At 46.6% G+C, this 19,155-nt stretch overlaps 1 long non-coding RNA gene across 1 annotated transcript; it reads left to right on the forward strand.

Annotated features, from left to right (window-relative positions):
* Positions 1–459: 459 nt before the first annotated feature.
* LOC139838664 (uncharacterized) lies at positions 460–3,827 on the forward strand. Its single transcript, XR_011756459.1, has 3 exons — positions 460–947; positions 2,194–2,278; positions 3,598–3,827. It is a non-coding gene; the product is annotated as an uncharacterized lncRNA (long non-coding RNA).
* The last annotated feature ends 15,328 nt before the right edge of the window (positions 3,828–19,155 follow it).

Genomic DNA, 19,155 nt, shown 5'->3' on the forward strand with positions numbered 1-19,155 from the left:
GGTTTATATAATAAACCATCCCTTCTCCTTTTCTTATTTTAAATAAAACCAAGACAAATATTTTGGAACCTTGCAAAATTATTCTAAAACCAAAATGTATGTTTTGCAATTTTTGTGAAAACCTTCCTCTCATCCTCCTCTTTGTCCCGGAAGTTCTCAGCGAGAAAAGGAAAAGAAGAAGCAGCAAAGATAAGAAGAGAGCACCCAGCTGCCAATCGCTGATGTTGCCAGAAAATTGTATCTCCTCCTTGTTTTCTTTTCCATCGTTCTAAAGCAAGCCCAACTAATCTACCCATGAGCAGCCACCAACCTGGCCATATGCAAGCACAACCCGAAGCCCACCTTGGCAGTCTTCTTCCACCTCTGTACGGACGATCATCCACAGCAGCCACGTCGCCACCTGATGGATGGGACGGCTCCTGCAAGTCCGCTCCTCCTATATAAAATCCCCACGTCCTAGACCTGCAACCCTAGAACCGTTGTTCTCCCATCCCCGCCGCCACTCACTCCTTCCCCTTGTTTACTCGTTCGCTCGCGTCCTTGCGCTGCGCTCGTTCTACTCCGAGCCCACCTGAGTACCGGAAAAGAACCACCGTGGCCTCCTCCTGCCTGAACTGCTCGAGCTCTGCTTCCTATCTCCGTCCGCGTCGCCGACTTCTTCCCGGAGGTCGCCGTCGATCGTGACTTGGTCTCTGTCCGTCGTCGAGCCGTTTCTTTGCTCCGACCACCTCCCTGTGAGCACGCACACCTCCTACACCCTTTCTCTGGTCGATTCTGTCCATGCACCAGCGTATACGAGATCTGCAACTTATTCGTCGTCACATGCATGTCGCCGGCGAGCCAACCTGAGCACGGGAACGGGTCCGTGCCATCCTCTTCTACCTCCTCGTCATCCACGTCGCCGGCACCTTCTCCGGCGCTCCCTCTTCGTCTCCGACCACACCAGGGTGAGCAGCATCCCCTCTCCTCTCCCCTGCATGCCTCAACATCGCTGCATCGTCGCATGGAGAAGAGATCAGAGACGGTTATGAAAACAAAAACGAAAAGGTTCCAGTTTAGTCTGTTTCACGGTCATGTCTTCCGACGTAGATCCTCGCCGGCACAGGCCATCCCAGCATGCATTTCTTGTTTCCTTAGATGCACAACCTTTCCAGCTATCTACTGGTCTTTGTATCGTCCCAAACCGTGCAGCATAGACGTCGCCATCTTCGTTCAAAGTTCGACCCAGAAACAATTTTCAGTTTCAGCAGGCAGCGTCTCGTCGCTGATCCGTTTTTCCGGCGAAGTTCACCGGCGTTCCAGACCACTTCAGCACGAGCAATTGGTTGCTTTAGATGCTCCCCACAACCAGCTCCATCTTTGTTTTTGGTTCGCACAAAACCGTGCCCGATTTTCGTCGGGGTCACGACTTTAAAATCCGTGCACTTTCGCTATCTACAGTAACCAGCAACTGTCCAGTTTCAGTTTGCATCTGTCAATTCTTCAGTTAACCTGTGCACACACTTTACCTCGCATGCAATCTGTACACTTACAAATCTGAATCATCAGCACAATGGCACCACCCCTTGTCTCTCATCTGATCTGCCTAGGTTCGAATTCCCTTTGGCGCGATAAAATCCAACCTTTTTGCTTCATTCCACGCTGGCGCCCACGTGGCAGGGGAGTCCCACCTGTCTGTGTCTCTGTCTAACTTCAGCTCGGTATAAACCACCTTTTCCTTTCTCTGTTTTATCTAAAATTCCGGAAAATGCTTTTACCTTGCAAAATTAATAACTTTTAATCCGTAACTCGAAATAAAACATGTTATATATGAAAATTGATCAGAAAAATGCAAGGATCATGAATATGCCATCTATGTGCCTATTTGCATCTTGCATCATGTCGCGCGTTGATAGTTATGCATGTCACCTCACATATATGCGGAGTATTTCGGATTTCCAACTATGGTTTTCCTCGCTCCGTTTAATATTGAAGTAGCTCACCCTTGCCATGTCGTGCCATGTTAATCAACCTTTAACTTTGTCGGTAGAAAATGCAACTCCAACCTTAATTGTTTGCCCGGGGTTCCGACTCCGATTAATATGGATAAGTTGCATTGCACCGCATCATAGTTGCCAAGTCATGCATATCATCTTGATCATGCTAGATCTTCTTTAACCATAGTAGTAAGTTTTGCATACGTTGTCTGTCCAGCATTTGCTTCTTCCCGGATAGGATCGCGAAGTGGTGTGGTGAGTTACGACAAGTTCTCCGGATGTTCCTCGGCAAGCTTTAACAGGCAAGCATTTCCCCTATACTCCTGCCCCTGCAGAAGTCGCTCACCTATTTTATTTTGCCTTCTCCCTTATGCTATCCTTGAGTTGCGTTCTTGTCACGTGTCCCTTCCACCTGTTAACTCAAGCAGCCTATATTGCCTCCACCAACCACCTACAGCTATTGTTTGGTTCTCGGGTCTACCTTGCGAGTCGTAGTGCATGCTAGTGTTGTGTTATCTTGATACCGTTATTGCTATCTTATCGGGTTATCTGTTGGGGATCATGACACATGCTACATGGTTATATCTGTTGAGGGTATCATGGTTACTTGTTAATAATTGTTAGCGGAGGCATCGGTGGGTCAGCTGATCGTTTTGTGACGGCTCACTTGTGTTTCCATGAAGCTTAGGACTCGAGTTCTGTTATACGTTAGAGGCGAGCGCTCTAACCACACGTGGGTATGTTTGCAGGTCTCCCCTCGACCACTGCCGGAATCTCTGACTTTGTCCGGTGGCCACAACTAGTTTGCAATGTTTTACCATTTGTTGTTTGCGTGCATGCCGACTGTTACTTATTTACTTTGGGAAGCCCCTGGGTGCCTTGTATCCCTTGTTTCTGGTATGCACGTATAGGTCGCGGAGCCTCTGTGAAGTGGTTTATCGCCCCAGTGTGTGTTTGAACCACCTAGCACGCTGCCGCACATAGCTAAGTCCGCTTCGGAGATACGGCCGGACTTCGATACGGGTTTAACTTAGTTAGGTGGCTTCCTGGACATTGTTGTCGTGAAGGAGAGTGCGAGTCGTGATATCCTTCCCTTGCTAGGTTGGGTTGATCGTGCGTGTGGGCACATTTGGGCATCCCTGCAGGGTTAAATCTTATCGATAAGCCGCGTCCGCGGTTATGGACGACTTGGAGCTGTATGACTCGACCATAGACAACTTGCACCTGTTGTTTCATTACTAATAACTTGTGTAGTAAGATAGAACAACTTAAATAATAACTGGTTAAAATTTGTCAACTGTGTGAGTGCCTTTGTAAGTACTTCCTTGCGAGGGGGGAACGCATCGAATTTGTGTTATGTTTGTAGAGTATAGAGCGCTAGTTTATGCGCTCTCTCATCTTCTACGATTAGGCATTTGTTGTAGAGTGTCTCTATAGGTTTTTAGTGCATGCGTGGCCGCTTAACCCCACCATATTGCCTATGACGTTCCTCTTGCGTCCTCTAAGTCCCTGCGTGCCTCAAGTACAAAGGACGACTGGTTGACGAATGCTTATACGTCTTGAAGTCTTGTTAAGTACGAACCCGTACTTATTGCTGCTTCTACGGGATATAACCGGGCAGGTATGAAGATATGTTCGATGAAGACGACGCTAGCAAGGTTACCCTTCCGGCTTGGCCTGGGCAGGGTTATGGATGCCGCTGATTATCTTTAGGACTGTTAGTCCAATTTGTATCTTGTCCGTACTCGGATGTATTTGATCTTCTGTATGATTTGGATCTTTGTATGTATCTATTTGTATCTTGACTCGTTGGAGTCGTTGTTGTAATATATCTGTATCTTGTGGGCTCTATTGTAATCCTATTGTAATGATTACTACTCGTGATTGATTCCACCCGCATCGCGTGCATGCTTCGGCGTGTACGAGGCGCTTGGTGGTGCGTCTCCTAAAATCGATATCGTGTGGATTTCGGCGGATTCGCTAGGATCCTCATGGTACCGGTTCTGGGGCGTCACACTAAAACCTTTCGATTCTAGAGTTCGCCTCCACAACTCTAACTTTCTATTAACCGTTGTTCGGCTATCATCGACTAGCACCACATCATCCGCTAAGAGCATACACCATGGGATATCTCCTTGCATATCCCTTGTGAGCTCATCCATCACCAAATCAAAAAGATTAGGGCTCAAAGCTGACCCTTGGTGTAGCCCTATTCTAATTGGAAAGTCATCAGTGTCGCCATCACTTGTTCGAACACTTGTCACAACATTATCATACTTATCCTTGATGAGGGTAATGTACTTTATTTGGACTTTGTGTTTCTCCAAGGCCCACCACATGACATTCCGAGGTATCTTATCATAGGCCTTCTCCAAATCAATGAACACCATATGAAGGTCCTTCTTTTGCTCCATGTATCTCTCCATCAGATGTCGTACCAAGAAGATGGCTTCCATGGTAGACCTCCCAGGCATGAAACCAAATTGGTTTTTGGTCACGCTTGTCAACCTTCTTAAGCGGTGCTCAATGACTCTCTCCCATAGCTTCATAGTATAGCTCATCGGCTTGATTCCACTGTAATTAGTACAACTTTGAACATCCCCCTTGTTCTTGAAGATTGGTACTAAAATACTCCGCCTCCATTCTTCGGGAATCTTGTTTGAACGAAAAATGAGGTTGAAAAGCTTAGTTAGTCATACTATCGCTACGTCTCCAAGGCCTCTCCACGCCCCGATGGGGATACCATCAGGACCCATTGCCTTGCCTCCTTTCATCCTCCTTAACGCCTCCTTAACCTCAGACTCCTGGATACGTCGCACAAAACACATGCTGGTATCATCAAAAGAGTCGTCTAGCTCAATGCTAGAGCTCTCAACCTCTCCATTGTAAAGGTTGTCAAAGTACTCCCGCCATCTACACTTGATCACCTCATCCTTCACAAGAAGCTGATCCTCTCCGTCCTTGATGCATTTGACTTCGTTGACATCCCAAGGTCCTTCACTTCAAATTCTTGTGATAAGTGCTGCTTCAGATCACCAATTTCTTTAAAATCATCCCCTGTTATCACAATATCATCAACATATACAATTAATATGGCCACCTTATCATTATCATGCTTGTAGAATAGTGTATGATCTGCATTGCTTTGGTGGTAGCCTCTCTTGAGCATAGCTTGTCTAAATCGATCAAACCATGCTCTCGGTGACTGTTTGAGGCCGTATAATGACCGACGTAGGTGTAATACCTTCTCGGTGCTTTCCTTTGGTTCAAAATCAGGTGGAATGTTCATATACACTTCCTCTTGAAGATCACCATGGAGGAAGGCATTTTTCACATCCATCTGATAGATACTCCAATCAAGGTTTACAACACAAGAAATGAGTGTCCTTATTGAATTCATCTTTGCTACAGGGGCAAAGGTTCTTCATAATCAATACCATAAGTTTGTGTATAACCCTTCGCTACAAGACGAGCTTTATATCTCTCTATTTTACCCTCGGGGTTGTATTTAATTGAGAAAACCCACATACATCCTACAGTTTGCTTTCCATGTGGTAGATCCACGAGCTCCTAGGTTTCATTTTTTCCAAGGCTCTCATCTCATCAAGCATAGCTTCCTTCCATTTTGGGTCTTTTATGGCTAATTCCCAGTGGGATGGTATAGAACCGGAATCTATAGAAGCAATGAAGCTTTGAAAGGAGGGACTGCAATATTTATAGGAAATGAAGTTAGCTATGTCATGTTTAGGCCTAACGTAATCTTTAATATATTCTGGAGAGTTGCAGACCCTAGTTGATTTCCTCACAACAATGGGTAAACCTTCTTGCGGGTTAAAAATATGTTGTCGATTATCACTTTGTCCCTCAATGCTAATAGGAGAATTAATGGGAATACTTTCAGTACCTGGATCCTCATGTACAGGAGACTCGGCACCTTGAGATGGAGGTGATGAATTTCCAATCACATCGTCTTTATCTCCCTGATAAGAATCATTGTCAACATTCTGAATTTTGTCCTTCTCCCCCTGAATTGGAATGCGATCAAAAGTCAGAGAACCACCTTGAGTGGAAACAAGAACATTAGTACCTTCCACTTCACTCTCCCCCTCTTGTTCCACTTCAGGTGGTGCTAAAATAATATCAGTATCATTAGTTGGCCCATAAAAGGATTCATGTTCACGAAACGTGACATCCATACTCACAAAAAACCGATGTTCAGAAGGGCACCGACATCTCTAGCTTTTCTTTGAAGGAGAATAACCCACAAAAACACATTTTAGCGCATGTGAATCCAGTTTTCCAACAGAGTTTCTATAATCATGCACAAAACAAACACATCCAAAGACCTTGGGAGGAACAACAAATTCATTTGAGTTTAATAGACATTTTGTAGGAGTTTTATACCCAAGGGTACAAAGAGGCATCCGATTGATTAGGTATGTTGCGGTTTTAATTGCTTCTCCCCAAAGAAATTTTTGAACATGCATTGTAAACATAAGTGAGCGAGCAACTTCAAGTAAATGTCTATTTTTCCGCTCTGCAACACCATCCTGCTCCGGGGTATTAACACGGGTGGTTTGATGTTCAATGCCATTTGCAGTAAGAAATTGTTCAAGCTCTTGGTTGACATATTCAGTGCCATTATCTGAACGTAAAACTTTAATAGTTGCTTCATGTTGATTTTTTTATAAGGGCACACAAATCTTTAAAGACAGAAAGAACATCACTCTTATGCTTCAGAAGATAAAGCCAAGTATACCGGCTAAAACAGTCAATGAAATTCACAAACCATCGATGTCCAGAAATTGAGTGCACCTCACAGGGTCCCCAGACATCAGAATGGATTACTTCAAATGGTTTCTTGCTTCTCATACCACTACTAGGATATGTACCCCTAGTATGTTTAGCTAGTTCACATGCATCATAGACCAACAGCTCTCTAGTACATGACTTAAACAAATTTGGATAAATACGAGATAAGGCAGCAAAAGAAAGATGTCCAAGCCTGCGATGATGCAACAACAATTCTTGGCTTGGAGACAAACATGATGCAAGTGCAAGGGCAACTTCATCACTTCCTTTATCAAGATAGTAAAGCCCCTCATGCTCGGTCCCAGTCCCCAACAATCTCCCTGTCCCTAGCTCCTGAAAAATACAACGAGTAGGATCAAACCAACTTCCACAGTTAAGAGACTTTGTAATAGAGCTGACTGACAAGAGACTGATAGGGAACTTCGGAACATGTAACACAGGAGATAAGGACAATTTCTTGGTGCATCTAACGGATCCACGTCCTACAATAGGTGCCATGGATCCATCAGCAACACGCACCTTGTCCTTACCCGAGCAAGGTGTATAGGAACTGAATAAGTTGGAAGCTCCTGTCATATGATTAGTGGCCCCCGTGTCAATAATCCAAGAGGTCAAGAGATTCGTAGAAGTGTGGGCCTGATGACATTTTTTACCTGGGTGAAGTGAAGTGTCAATGAGGCTAGATTCAGCTTTGGATACACCCTGGGAGGAAGGAGAGCCTTCTGAGAGTCGAAGCTTGGAACTAAACTCGTCAAGATCTCGAACATCTACTACAGGTTTCTCCTGTAGAGATGCAACATGACTAGCATGTCTTTTACTTGGTCCCTGGATTCCCCTTGTTCGTGACCTCCCTTTCTCACCCCACCACGGTGGATAGATATGCAATTCAAAACAAGTGTCTTTTGTGTGTCCATTTCTTCTGCAATGATCACAATATTGTTTACTCTTGTCCAATTTAATGAAGGGCCTGGCACCATGACGAGGTCGCGTAGACATAGCTGCACGATCTTCCCTGTATTTCAGGTAATCTTCCTTAGGTTGAGCCAGCCGTGTCTCTTCCTCAAGGACGCTAGAGATGATATCATCAAGGCTAGGCCATACAGTTTCAGAAAAGATGAGTTGGCGACGAAGATTAAATTTCTCGTTTAGTCCATCAAGGATAAGCTTGGCTACAAGGGATTCAAACCATTCATGATGAATACCTAAATCCTTCTTATCAACAGGCTGAAAAGGATGATAATAATGCAAATCCCTGTATAAACGTTTCACCTCACCAGCATACTCAGTTATAGATTATGTGCCTTGCTTCAAGTAAGTGAGCTCCCCCATAATGCGAGTGGCCTGCATTTTATTTGATTTTCCAGAAAATTGCTTCTCTAGCGCGTACCATACCTCAAATACCGTTGTCATTAACTCAACCTGTTGCCGCACAATGGGCTCCATACTTCCCAATAACCAGACCGAAACTTTGTCATTGACCTGTCTAGCAGAGGTGTCACCACTGTCCGTTTTTCCTTCTTCATCAGCAAGCAAGTATTCATAACCATGTGAGCTTAGAATCAACTGAGCGTGACGCTTCCAACTGATATAATTGCTGGGGCCTGATAGCTTCACTGGATTGGTTTCCAATGCATACTTGAGAACCTCAAGAAGTGCTCTGGATTGTTGCTGATGCTCAAGCAACTTGCTAAATACCTCATACATTTTGTCAATACTTGAATCAGCTGACTTGTCCTTGCTTGTATCAGACATCATTTGCAGCTTAGAAATACCCCAATGAACTGCCTTCTAGTCACTTCTAGTATGAGGACTTGTCTTTTGCATTAACATATAAGTACCAGAATCGGTGACAATTTGATGTACTAGCACAACCTTTAACAAATGCACACAGGCAGGAGAGGCAAAGTATATATAAATCAGTCACAAGGCAAAGCGCAGCAGCAGCATGGTGTACCTTTGGTAGCCCAGGGTGGAAGGTAACGCTGAAGATGAATTTTGCTTCAGTTCAGTCAAACACCCAAGCACACCAGTGTCAAATCCCAGCGTCGGTGTCTAACAGATGCACGCTGGTGGCAGGATAGTACAGAACGGAACTCCAGAAAAAAAGGACGAGCACCCAGCAGAGGCAGCTACGACTTTGAGCAGCTCCACGGCGAACCCACGACGGCCGATCTGCGCAGGCGGCACAGCACCCTCAGCAGCTTCTCCTCGATCCAATTCCTCGTGGAAGGCCTCAAATCCGCTCAAAATCGCAGGGGAACCGCACCGGATTCGTCCTGCTCTGATACCATGAAGAAACTCACACTAGAATCACTCATGGGAATCAATGATTCATTTATTTCTGGGTTTAATCGTACACAGCTCAAAGAGGGAGTTTGAGCAAGAGGAAAAGAGAGACCTTTTTTCTGGGATTCTCACCCTCTCCCGATCTTTCCCAACTTCTCTATAATGTTAAGATATTTTACATCTTGGACCCTACAGTGTTACTACCTATTTACAGCACACTCCAACAATAAGAATGATATGACTAACATCTATTTATCAGTTAGAAACCCAGGCAGGCATATATGGTAATCAACAACAAAACAGTCAAACTAATCAACCATAAACAGATGTTGATGTTCAAACAAAACTCACATATCGCAGTAGCAGCAACAACATTGTAGAACATACCATGCTGTAAAATTGATGGGAACAAATCATGTAGTAAAATCTGTAAAAGGTGTGCTAACCTGCAGAGCCTAGTTACCTGATCGTGTATTATACACTATATAAAAGTTAGACAAATTGACGCAATGTGCTTGATTCTGGTACTGTAGATTGGTAATTTCTGAGTCTCTTGCTCTGTGGGCCCTTACCTTTTGTTTTGGGTTTTTCATTTTTTTTGCTTTGCATTATCTTTTGCATTCATCGTCCAGGTTACCGGTTGCCTCGTGCAATCTTTCCGGTTTCTCTCCAGTTTAAGCCGGTTATAGATTTTTTTGTTAGATTTTCAACGCGTGTCTCCATTTTACTTACGTGTCATAGTAATCTCTGTATTACGTGTCCTGGAATCAGCACCGCTTAAGGTTGCGTGGAGGTTGCAACAACAAAGGGAAGTTACTAGAACCGGCGAATCACGTCCTCATCCACGTCTCCTCTCTCTCATTTCTGTCCCTCCTCCGCGTGGGCCTCTCCGCGGATTTCTCGCGGGCTCTCCGAGGTGAGCTCGGTCTTCTCTCTCACACGACCAGCAGCCTACGAGTAGTTTAGGGCTGGCCGGGATGGTGGCGACGGCCGCCGCCGCCGCGCTGGTGGCTATTCGGCGGAGGAGGACGCCGGATTGCCATGTCGGCGACCGGCACAAGCAGCACGCCGGGAGGAGAGGCATCACGCGAAGTTCCCGGAGCCGGCCATGGCATGGTGGCAGCGTGCTGATCTGGCCGCCTCGTGACCTCGGGAGGGAGTTGGGGTAGCAGCGACGCCGTCGACATTGATACAGGACGGGTGATGTGGACTAAGTCCAAGGATGTGCCCGATCTTCACGGATTTGGGTGGAACTCGTGGGGGGTAGGTGGATGAACGCGATGAACACGAAGAACGCGAGGGGGAATCGTGGGGATACAACACACACACGCACACAAACCGGTTTTCCCTCGTAGGCCCGATACACCTACTCGATAGAGGTTGCGAGAAAAGACCTTCCGGTAGAAGTCCCGCAAAGAGATCGACAAATCGAAGCTCGCAAGATCTAGAAGGGTGAAAAGACCGGAAGGTTGATAGAAGTGCAAGCAAAAGACCAAATAGGTAGAAGTGCAAGCAAAAGATCAAACAAACGGTAGAAGTCACCAAAGAGATCTTGACAAGTCGATAAGGAGCCCGGGTGGGTACAAGATCATAGATCTAGGTAGGGTTCCCACAAGGGTGAGCTAAGCTCAGGTTTAATTTCACATCAAGTCTAATTTCAGATCTGAGCCAACAAGGCTATTTATAGGTGGGGGCGAAGGGGTAAGTTACAAAAGGTGAAAAGTCTTTGTCGTCTTTGAAGTTCGATGGGGCGGAAGTTCCGGTCAACTTGGGCGGAAGTTCCGGCCAGGGGCGGAAGTTCCGGTCTGGACGGGCGGAAGTTCCGGTCGGGGCGGAAGTTCCGGCCAAGTTCCGGCCTTGTTCCGGAATTGCGCCATTGTCCCGCAGTAACATCCAATAAGGTTTTTGCCGACTTTCGGAACTTGGGCGGAACTTGGGCGGAAGTTCCGGTGGGCGGAAGTTCCGGTCTCCAGGGGCGGAAGTTCCGGCCTGATCCTGTCTTCTGGGCGCTGGAAGGCATACGGAGGGAATACGGAGGGCATCGGCGGAAGTTCGGTCTGGGGCGGAAGTTCGGCACGGAAGCTGTAGCTCCATCTTCATCATTTCCAGCTCTCTCTCCATTGGCTTGGTCTTCATGGCTCGCCTCTTGGTCGATGTACCTGATTGAACATAGGGTATTGGCATGAAGTAGCAAGCCATCCAAAGGGGTGTCAAAAGCATACATGGAGAGGAGCGAATTCACCTCTTGGTGTATAGCTTGGGCTCGAGCTCGTGTCATTGGACCACGAGGAGGGCTTGTCGGTCTTGATGTAGTATCAACCTTGGGTAGGGCTACATCATCTCCCCCCCCTTGGGAAAGAGTCGTCCTCGACTCTAGCGTCTCTTCATCTTCATGGTATGGCGAGAGGTCGGACACATTGAATGTGTTGCTCACCAAGTATTTGGATGTTGGTATGTCGATGACGTAGGCGTTGTCGTTGATTCGCTTGAGGACCTTGAAGGGACCATCGCCTCGGGGCTTGAGCTTGGAGTTTCTTTCTTTAGGGAAGCGGTCCTTGCGAAGATGTAACCACACTAGGTCTCCTTCATTGAAGATCCGTGCCTTTTTCTTCATGTTGAGGCGTGTTGCTTGACGAAGAACTTGTTGCTCGATTGTTGCCCTTGTATCTTCATGTAGCTTCTTCATGTATTGTGCTCTCTTGTCGATGTCCATGTTCACTTGCTCACGTAGCGGTAGAGGAAGGAGGTCAATCGCCGTGGGAGGCTCAAAGCCATAGATAACCATGAACGGGCTTCTCAAAGTCGTAGTGTGCTTGGCTCGGTTGTAGGCAAACTCCGCATGCGGGATGCAATCTTCCCATGACTTCAAGTTCTTCTTGACAAGGATGCGTAGGAGAGAGGAGAGGCTTCTATTGACCACTTCCGTTTGGCCGTCCGTTTGCGGGTGCGAGGATGATGAGAATAAGAGCTTCACTCCAAACTTTGCCATGAGTGACTTCCAAAGATAACTCATGAACTTGACATCTCGATCCGACACAATGCTTCTTGGTACACCGTGGAGTCTCACAATTTCCCTAAAAAACAAGGAAGCAATGTGTGAAGCATCATCCGTTCGGGAGCATGGTATGAAATGTGCCATTTTAGAGAATCGATCAACCACTACGAAAATGGAATCATGACCATATTTAGTTCTAGGCAATCCTAACACAAAATCCATACTAATGTCGGACCAAGGAGCATGAGGAATAGGCAATGGTGTATAAAGACCATAGGGGTTGGAAGTTGACTTAGCTTGTAAGCATGTTGTACACCGTCGGCAAAGGCGCTCCACATCGCGCTTCATTCTTGGCCAATAATAGTGAGTGGAGAGCATGGCATATGTCTTGTCTCTTCCAAAGTGTCCCATAAGACCACCACCATGCGATTCTTGTAAGAGCAAAAGGCGAAGCGAAGACATAGGAATACAAAGTTTGTTGCCCTTGAACAAGAATCCTTGGTGCAAATAGAAATCATCGATGCCCTTCTCACTAGAACACTTTGCAAAGATTGGGCCAAAGAAAGCATCGGAAGCATATAAATCTTTGATTTCATCAAGACCCAAAACACTAATATCCAAGCGAGTGAGTAAGAGGGTGAGTTTGCGGGAAAGAGCATCCGCCACAACATTGTCCTTGCCCTTCTTGTATTTGATCACATATGGAAAGGACTCAATGAACTCAACCCACTTTGCATGTCTTTTGTTCAAATTGTGTTGACTTTTCAAATATTTCAAAGACTCATGGTCGGAGTGGATAATAAACTCTTTTGGCCAAAGATAGTGTTGCCAAACTTCAAGAACACGAACCAAAGCGTAAAGTTCCTTGTCATATATAGGATAGTTGAGGCGTGCGCCATCTAACTTCTTGCTATAGTATGCCACGGGTTTTCCATCTTGCATAAGCACTCCACCAATACCGAGTCCACTTGCATCGCACTCAATCTCAAAAGTTTTGGAAAAGTTTGGAAGAACAAGGAGTGGTGCCTCGGTAAGGCGTTTCTTCAACTCATCAAAAGCATTTTGTTGGGCCTTGCCCCAAACAAACGGAACATTCTTCTTGGTAAGCTCATTCAAAGGGCAAGCAATGGTGCAAAAATCTTTCACAAAGCGGCGGTAAAAACAGGCAAGTCCATGGAAACTTCGGACTTGAGCAACATTGGTAGGAGTGGGCCAATTGTGGATGGCCTCAACCTTAGAAGAATCAACTTCAATACCATTAGCGGAAACCACAAAGCCAAGGAAAACCAATTTGTTTTGAGCAAATGTGCATTTAGGGAGGTTAGCATAAAGCTTTTCATGTCGCAAGATGCACAAGACTTCTCTCACATGTTGCACATGGTCCTCGAGGTTTTTGCTATAAATAAGAATATCATCAAAGTAGACAACCACGCTCTTGCCAATGAGAGGACGCAAGATGTGATTCATGAGGCGCATGAAAGTAGATGGAGCATTGGAAAGACCGAAAGGCATAACGAGCCATTCATAGAGACCAAGTTTGGTCTTGAATGCCGTTTTCCATTCATCACCAATAGCCATGCGGATTTGATGGTAACCACTACGCAAATCAATCTTAGAGAAAATCGTGGCACCGCTCAATTCATCAAGCATGTCATCTAAACGCGGAATGGGATGGCGGTATCGAACGGTAATGGCATTGATGGGGCGACAATCCATACACATTCGTTGCGTCTCATCCGGTTTAGGAACAAGAATCACGGGAACCGCACAAGGGCTTAAGCTTTCACGAACATACCCTTTTTCGAGGAGGTCTTGTATTTGTCTTTGGATCTCCTTTGTGTCTTCGGGGTTGGTGCGGTAGGCGGCGCGGTTTGGTAGAGGAGCGCCGGGTATGAGGTCGATGCGGTGCTCAATCCCTCGAAGCGGTGGTAGTCCATGAGGTAGCTCGTCGGGGAAGACATCTTGGAACTCCTTCAAAAGAGACAACAAAGGCGAAGGAAGTGTTGTTAAGTTGTTAGTCTCCGAGGATGGTCCCTTGCAAATGAGCACGTAGTGTAATATGGTGGATGGGTTGTGGTGCAATTCTCTCATCTTACTCTTGGTAGCTATGAGGACACTCTTCATCTCACTCATATATGGCTTGTGGCGCTCACTTTCCTTTTGGTGGGTCACTCTCTCACCACTCATCTCACTAGTGATGGTAGCTTCCTTAGCCCTCGCTAAAGCCTTTGCATTGTCCGCAATTACTTGGCTAGGAGTCATTGGGCGTAGGATGAACGTCTTGTCGCCGGCCTTGAAGCTATAGGCATTTGTGTAGCCATCATGGCTTGCTCTTTTGTCATATTGCCAAGGGCGACCAAGTAGCATGTGGCACACCGTCATGGGCACTACATCACAATCAACGGTGTCTTCATAGGCGCCTATCTTGAAGGATACGGAGACGGTGTGTTGTATCTTGACATTTCCATTGTCACTTAGCCATTGCACATGGTAAGGATGGGGGTGTTTCCGGAGTGTGAGGTTGAGCTTGGAGCATAGTTTGGTGCTTGCAAGATTGTGGCAACTCCCTCCATCGATGATAACCTTTATTGACTTGCCATTGATTCCGGCTCTTGTTTGAAAGATGTTGCACCTTTGATCTTCATTGGGAAGTGCATGGGTTGTCAACACTTTGGTCACCACAAGGGACGGGCTTGCATCATGCACACATAGGACTTGCTCTTGGTCTTCCAAGTCATCATCTTCATGATTGGTTGCGGCTTGTACCAAGGCTTCATATTCGCCTTCACTCAAGTACTCCACATCTCCATCATCTCGAGTTATCATAACTCTTGTGTTCTTGCATTCAAAGGATTTATGTCCTTGAGATCCACACTTGAAGCATGTGATGTTACTAGATCCCGTGGAAGCTTTGGAGGACATAGTTGATTGATCCGGCTTGAAGCTTGTTGTCTTGAAGGCACTCTTCATTTGCTTAGGAGGATCCTTGGGAGCAATAGCACTTGTGTTCTTGATGCTTGAGGAGGTATTTGTTGCATTGCGCGGCGAAGAAGGACTTTGTTTTTGCACTTGCTATGTCTTCTCGCACTTGGCGCTCGGCTCTTGTAGCTTGATGAAGCAATTCAACCATGTTGGTGTAAGGCAAGAATTCCACTATCCTCTTGACGGGAATGTTCAATCCATTCAAGAATCTTGCCATTGTTTGCTCTTCTCGCTCGTCCACATTGGCACTCATCATTGTCATGTGCATCTCCTTGTAGTATTCCTCAACGGACTTGTAGCTTTGCTTGAGTTGGGTAAGCTTGTTGAAGAGGTCGCGTTTGTGATGGTTGGGCACAAAGCGTTTGTGCATGACTTCTTGCATCTCTTCCCATGTAGCAATGGGGTCTAGATCTTCCTTGTCACGCTTCTTGTTCACTTCTTCCCACCAAACATTTGCATACCCTTCAAACTCTAGTGATGCCATGGCCACTTTCTTTGCTTCGGAGAAGTTGTGTATGCGGAATATCTTGTCAACCTTGAGAACCCAAGAGAGGTATGCATCGGGGTCTTCTTCTCCGTGGAATTTGGGCATGGTGAACTTGAGCTTCCCAAAGATTTCCTCTTCATTGCGGTCATTGCGCCTAGGAGGTGGTCTTTCTTCACCAATATCTTGACGTTGTTGAGGTGGATGTTGTGGACCTTGAGCATCTCTATTGTTGTTGCTATGTTGTTGACGAGGAGGTGGTCTTCCATGACCTTCATCATGATCATCATTGTTGTGGCGTCGTCGAGGCATCACACTTTCTTCACTTGATGCTTGGTGATGACTTGATTCTTCATTTCTTGCCCTTGGAGGAGGTCTTCTAGCATGAGGGCGATCATCATGATGGCGGCGATTATCTTGACCTTGAGGGCGTTGAGGATGAACAACATTGATGATTTGGCACTCTTGGCGCGCTTGCCTCTCTTCTTCTTGAAGGCGTTGTCTTCTAGCTTGAGCTTCTTGTGCTTGTTGTTGCCGCTCTTGTTCTTCAAGTGCTTGTTGTTCATTGCGGAGGCGCTCTTGTTCCCTTGCTCGAACTAGCTCTTGATCATGTCGAAGGCGTTCTTGCTCTTGTTGGAATTGAGCATTGAGGTCCTCTTGGTGAAGGCGCTCTTCTTCAAGGCGTTGACGCTCTTGGACAAGTCGAAGTCGAGCTTGCTCCGCTTCTTGAGCTTGTTGGTGAAGCACTTGGACATCCACATTATGGTGGCATGGGTCTTCATTAGAATCATGGCGAGACGGTGTAGGAGCTCTTGACCTTGAGCTATGAGAGCGCGAAGACCTTGAGTGGTGTCTTCTTTCCTCTTGACGATTGAGTGTGTGGAGGATATGGTCCAACGCCGTCTTCATTTCCCTTGTCTCTTGACCTTGTATGGCAAGTGTGGCCTTCAACTCATTGCCTTGAGTTTCAATCTTCTCATTGAGGTCTTGCACTTGATTGTTGAGGTCATTCCTTTGCACTTGAGCTCTTTCTTCATAGCGGACATTGGTATCCTTGAGCATGGCTTCAAATTGATTTAGCTTGGCGTGGACGGCTTGAGTAGCTATCCAATGTTGGTGCCGCGTCATCGGTAGTTGGTTCCCTTCTCCACTAGACATGGTTACAACTAAAACAAGAACTATGTGGTGGGTGGTTAGGAAAGACTACCAAGAATGTCAAAACTTGCAAACCAAAATCGAAAAGGTGTTTCAAGACGGAGGGCAACCGATATGTATGCACACACACAAAACAAAAACTCTATATGGTGTTAGGTATGGATGTGGAAAGCCAAATGGAAGAACCAAACGAAAAGTCTATTGTCAAAAGTGGGTAAGATCCAAAAGTCACAAGTCAAAGGCGGTGATCACAAAAGGCATACACAATGAGGAACACACGCGTGGGACAAAATGGGGTTAGCGCGACTTGGAAAATGAGCAAGAACAAAATGGTCCTAACGAAGACTACTAGCTCGGTGTCACGCTAACACAAGAGAGACCGTGGCTTGGTTGCAAAATTGAGAAGCAACAAGATTTGCGCAAGACGCCTCTCTTCTCTTTTCTCTCTTTTGCTTAAAAGCTTTGGACTCCTTTGTGTATAGGTGTCACTCACACACTTTTTCTTTTTCTTTTTGTATTTTTCTTTCTTTTTCTCACTATGTAAGGATACTACTATCTATGTGAGTATGTCACACTTCTTTTGCTTATCTTTTCACACGAGCTTGCTTCGTAGCTTTGCTCAACACACGCACACCCTCACGGTCGGACGCTTACGCAATGCTTCGCAACACTAGAAAGCCACTCTCGATAGGAAAGGTACGCAAAAGAGGCTAGGGCTACAAGTTAGGAGCAAGTTATACCACTTGATGATGGTGGCCGACGATCTTGAACTTGCTATGGTGGAGGTGTCAAATGAACCGCTTGGATCCTCGGGGTGCCGTCGTCGTTGTCGATGTTGCGGAAGCTTTGTGGAGCTGAAATGGCACTCAAACCGAAGTCCAAACACAAGGGGGTTAGTACCAAAATGAAAAACGAAGGTTGCTGTCAAAATTTCGGCCAGGCGGAACTTCCGGTCCTGAGGGGCGGAACTTCCGGTCCCGGGCGGAACTTCCGGTCCTGCCGGGCGGAACTTCCGGTCGCAATCAGATCTGCGGGCTGTTCGTCGATTTGTTCGGAAATCCGGGCCGAAATCCTTCGAATTCGAGGATAATTTGGCACTAGAAGCTGTGGGAAGTTGGGGGAATTGCAGATCAACACCAAAGGCAAGTTTCTATTGGAGCAAAACCACAAATAACTCAACAATTCGAGAGATCGATCCAAGGCCAATTTGGGGCTATTTTTTGGGAAAAAATTTTGGAAATTTTTTTGGGCGAAATTGGTGGAATTGGGGGATGTGGGGGTCAAATCCGTGGCAACCAAAGAGCTGCTGATACCATATGATGTGGACGAAGTCCAAGGATGTGCCCGATCTTCACGGATTTGGGTGGAACTCGTGGGGGGTAGGTGGATGAACGCGATGAACACGAAGAACGCGAGGGGGAATCGTGGGGATACAATACACACACGCACACAAACCGGTTTTCCCTCGTAGGCCCGATGCACCTACTCGATAGAGGTTGCGAGAAAAGACCTTCCGGTAGAAGTCCCGCAAAGAGATCGACAAATCGAAGCTCGCAAGATCTAGAAGGGTGAAAAGACCGGAAGGTTGATAGAAGTGCAAGCAAAAGACCAAATAGGTAGAAGTGCAAGCAAAAGATCAAACAAACGGTAGAAGTCACCAAAGAGATCTTGACAAGTCGATAAGGAGCCCGGGTGGGTACAAGATCATAGATCTAGGTAGGGTTCCCACAAGGGTGAGCTAAGCTCAGGTTTAATTTCACATCAAGTCTAATTTCAGATCTGAGCCAACAAGGCTATTTATAGGTGGGGGCGAAGGGGTAAGTTACAAGCTGAAAAGTGCTGTCGTGCTGAAGTTCGATGGGGCGGAAGTTCCGGTCAACTTGGGCGGAAGTTCCGGCTAGGGGCGGAAGTTCCGGTCTGGACGGGCGGAAGTTCCGGTCGGGGCGGAAGTTCCGGCCAAGTTCCGGCCTTGTTCCGGAATTGCGCCATTGTCCAGAGTAACATCCGATGAAGGTTTTCGCCGACTGTCGGAACTTGGGCGGCACTGGGGCGGAAGTTCCGGTGGGCGGCAGTTCCGGTCTCCAGGCGCGGAAGTTCCGGCCAGATCCGGTCTTCGGGGCGCGGGAAGGCAGCTGGAGGGAATCTGGAGGCCATCTGGCCGGAAGTTCCGGTCCTGGGGGGCGGAAGTTCCGGCCTGGAAGCTGTAGCTCCATCTTCATCATTTCCAGCTCTCTCTCCATTCGCTTGGTCTTCATTGCTCGCCTCTTGGTCGATGTACCTGATTGAACATAGGGTATTGGCATGAAGTAGCAAGCCATCCAAAGGGGTGTCAAAAGCATACATGGAGAGGAGCGAATTCACCTCTTGGTGTATAGCTTGGGCTCGAGCTCGTGTCATTGGACCACGAGGAGGGCTTGTCGGTCTTGATGTAGTATCGACCTTGGGTAGGGCTACATCATCGGGGA

The sequence above is a fragment of the Lolium perenne genome, chromosome 1 (genome assembly GCF_019359855.2).
Source record: "Lolium perenne isolate Kyuss_39 chromosome 1, Kyuss_2.0, whole genome shotgun sequence".
In the NCBI taxonomy this organism is placed as follows: Eukaryota; Viridiplantae; Streptophyta; class Magnoliopsida; order Poales; family Poaceae; genus Lolium; species Lolium perenne.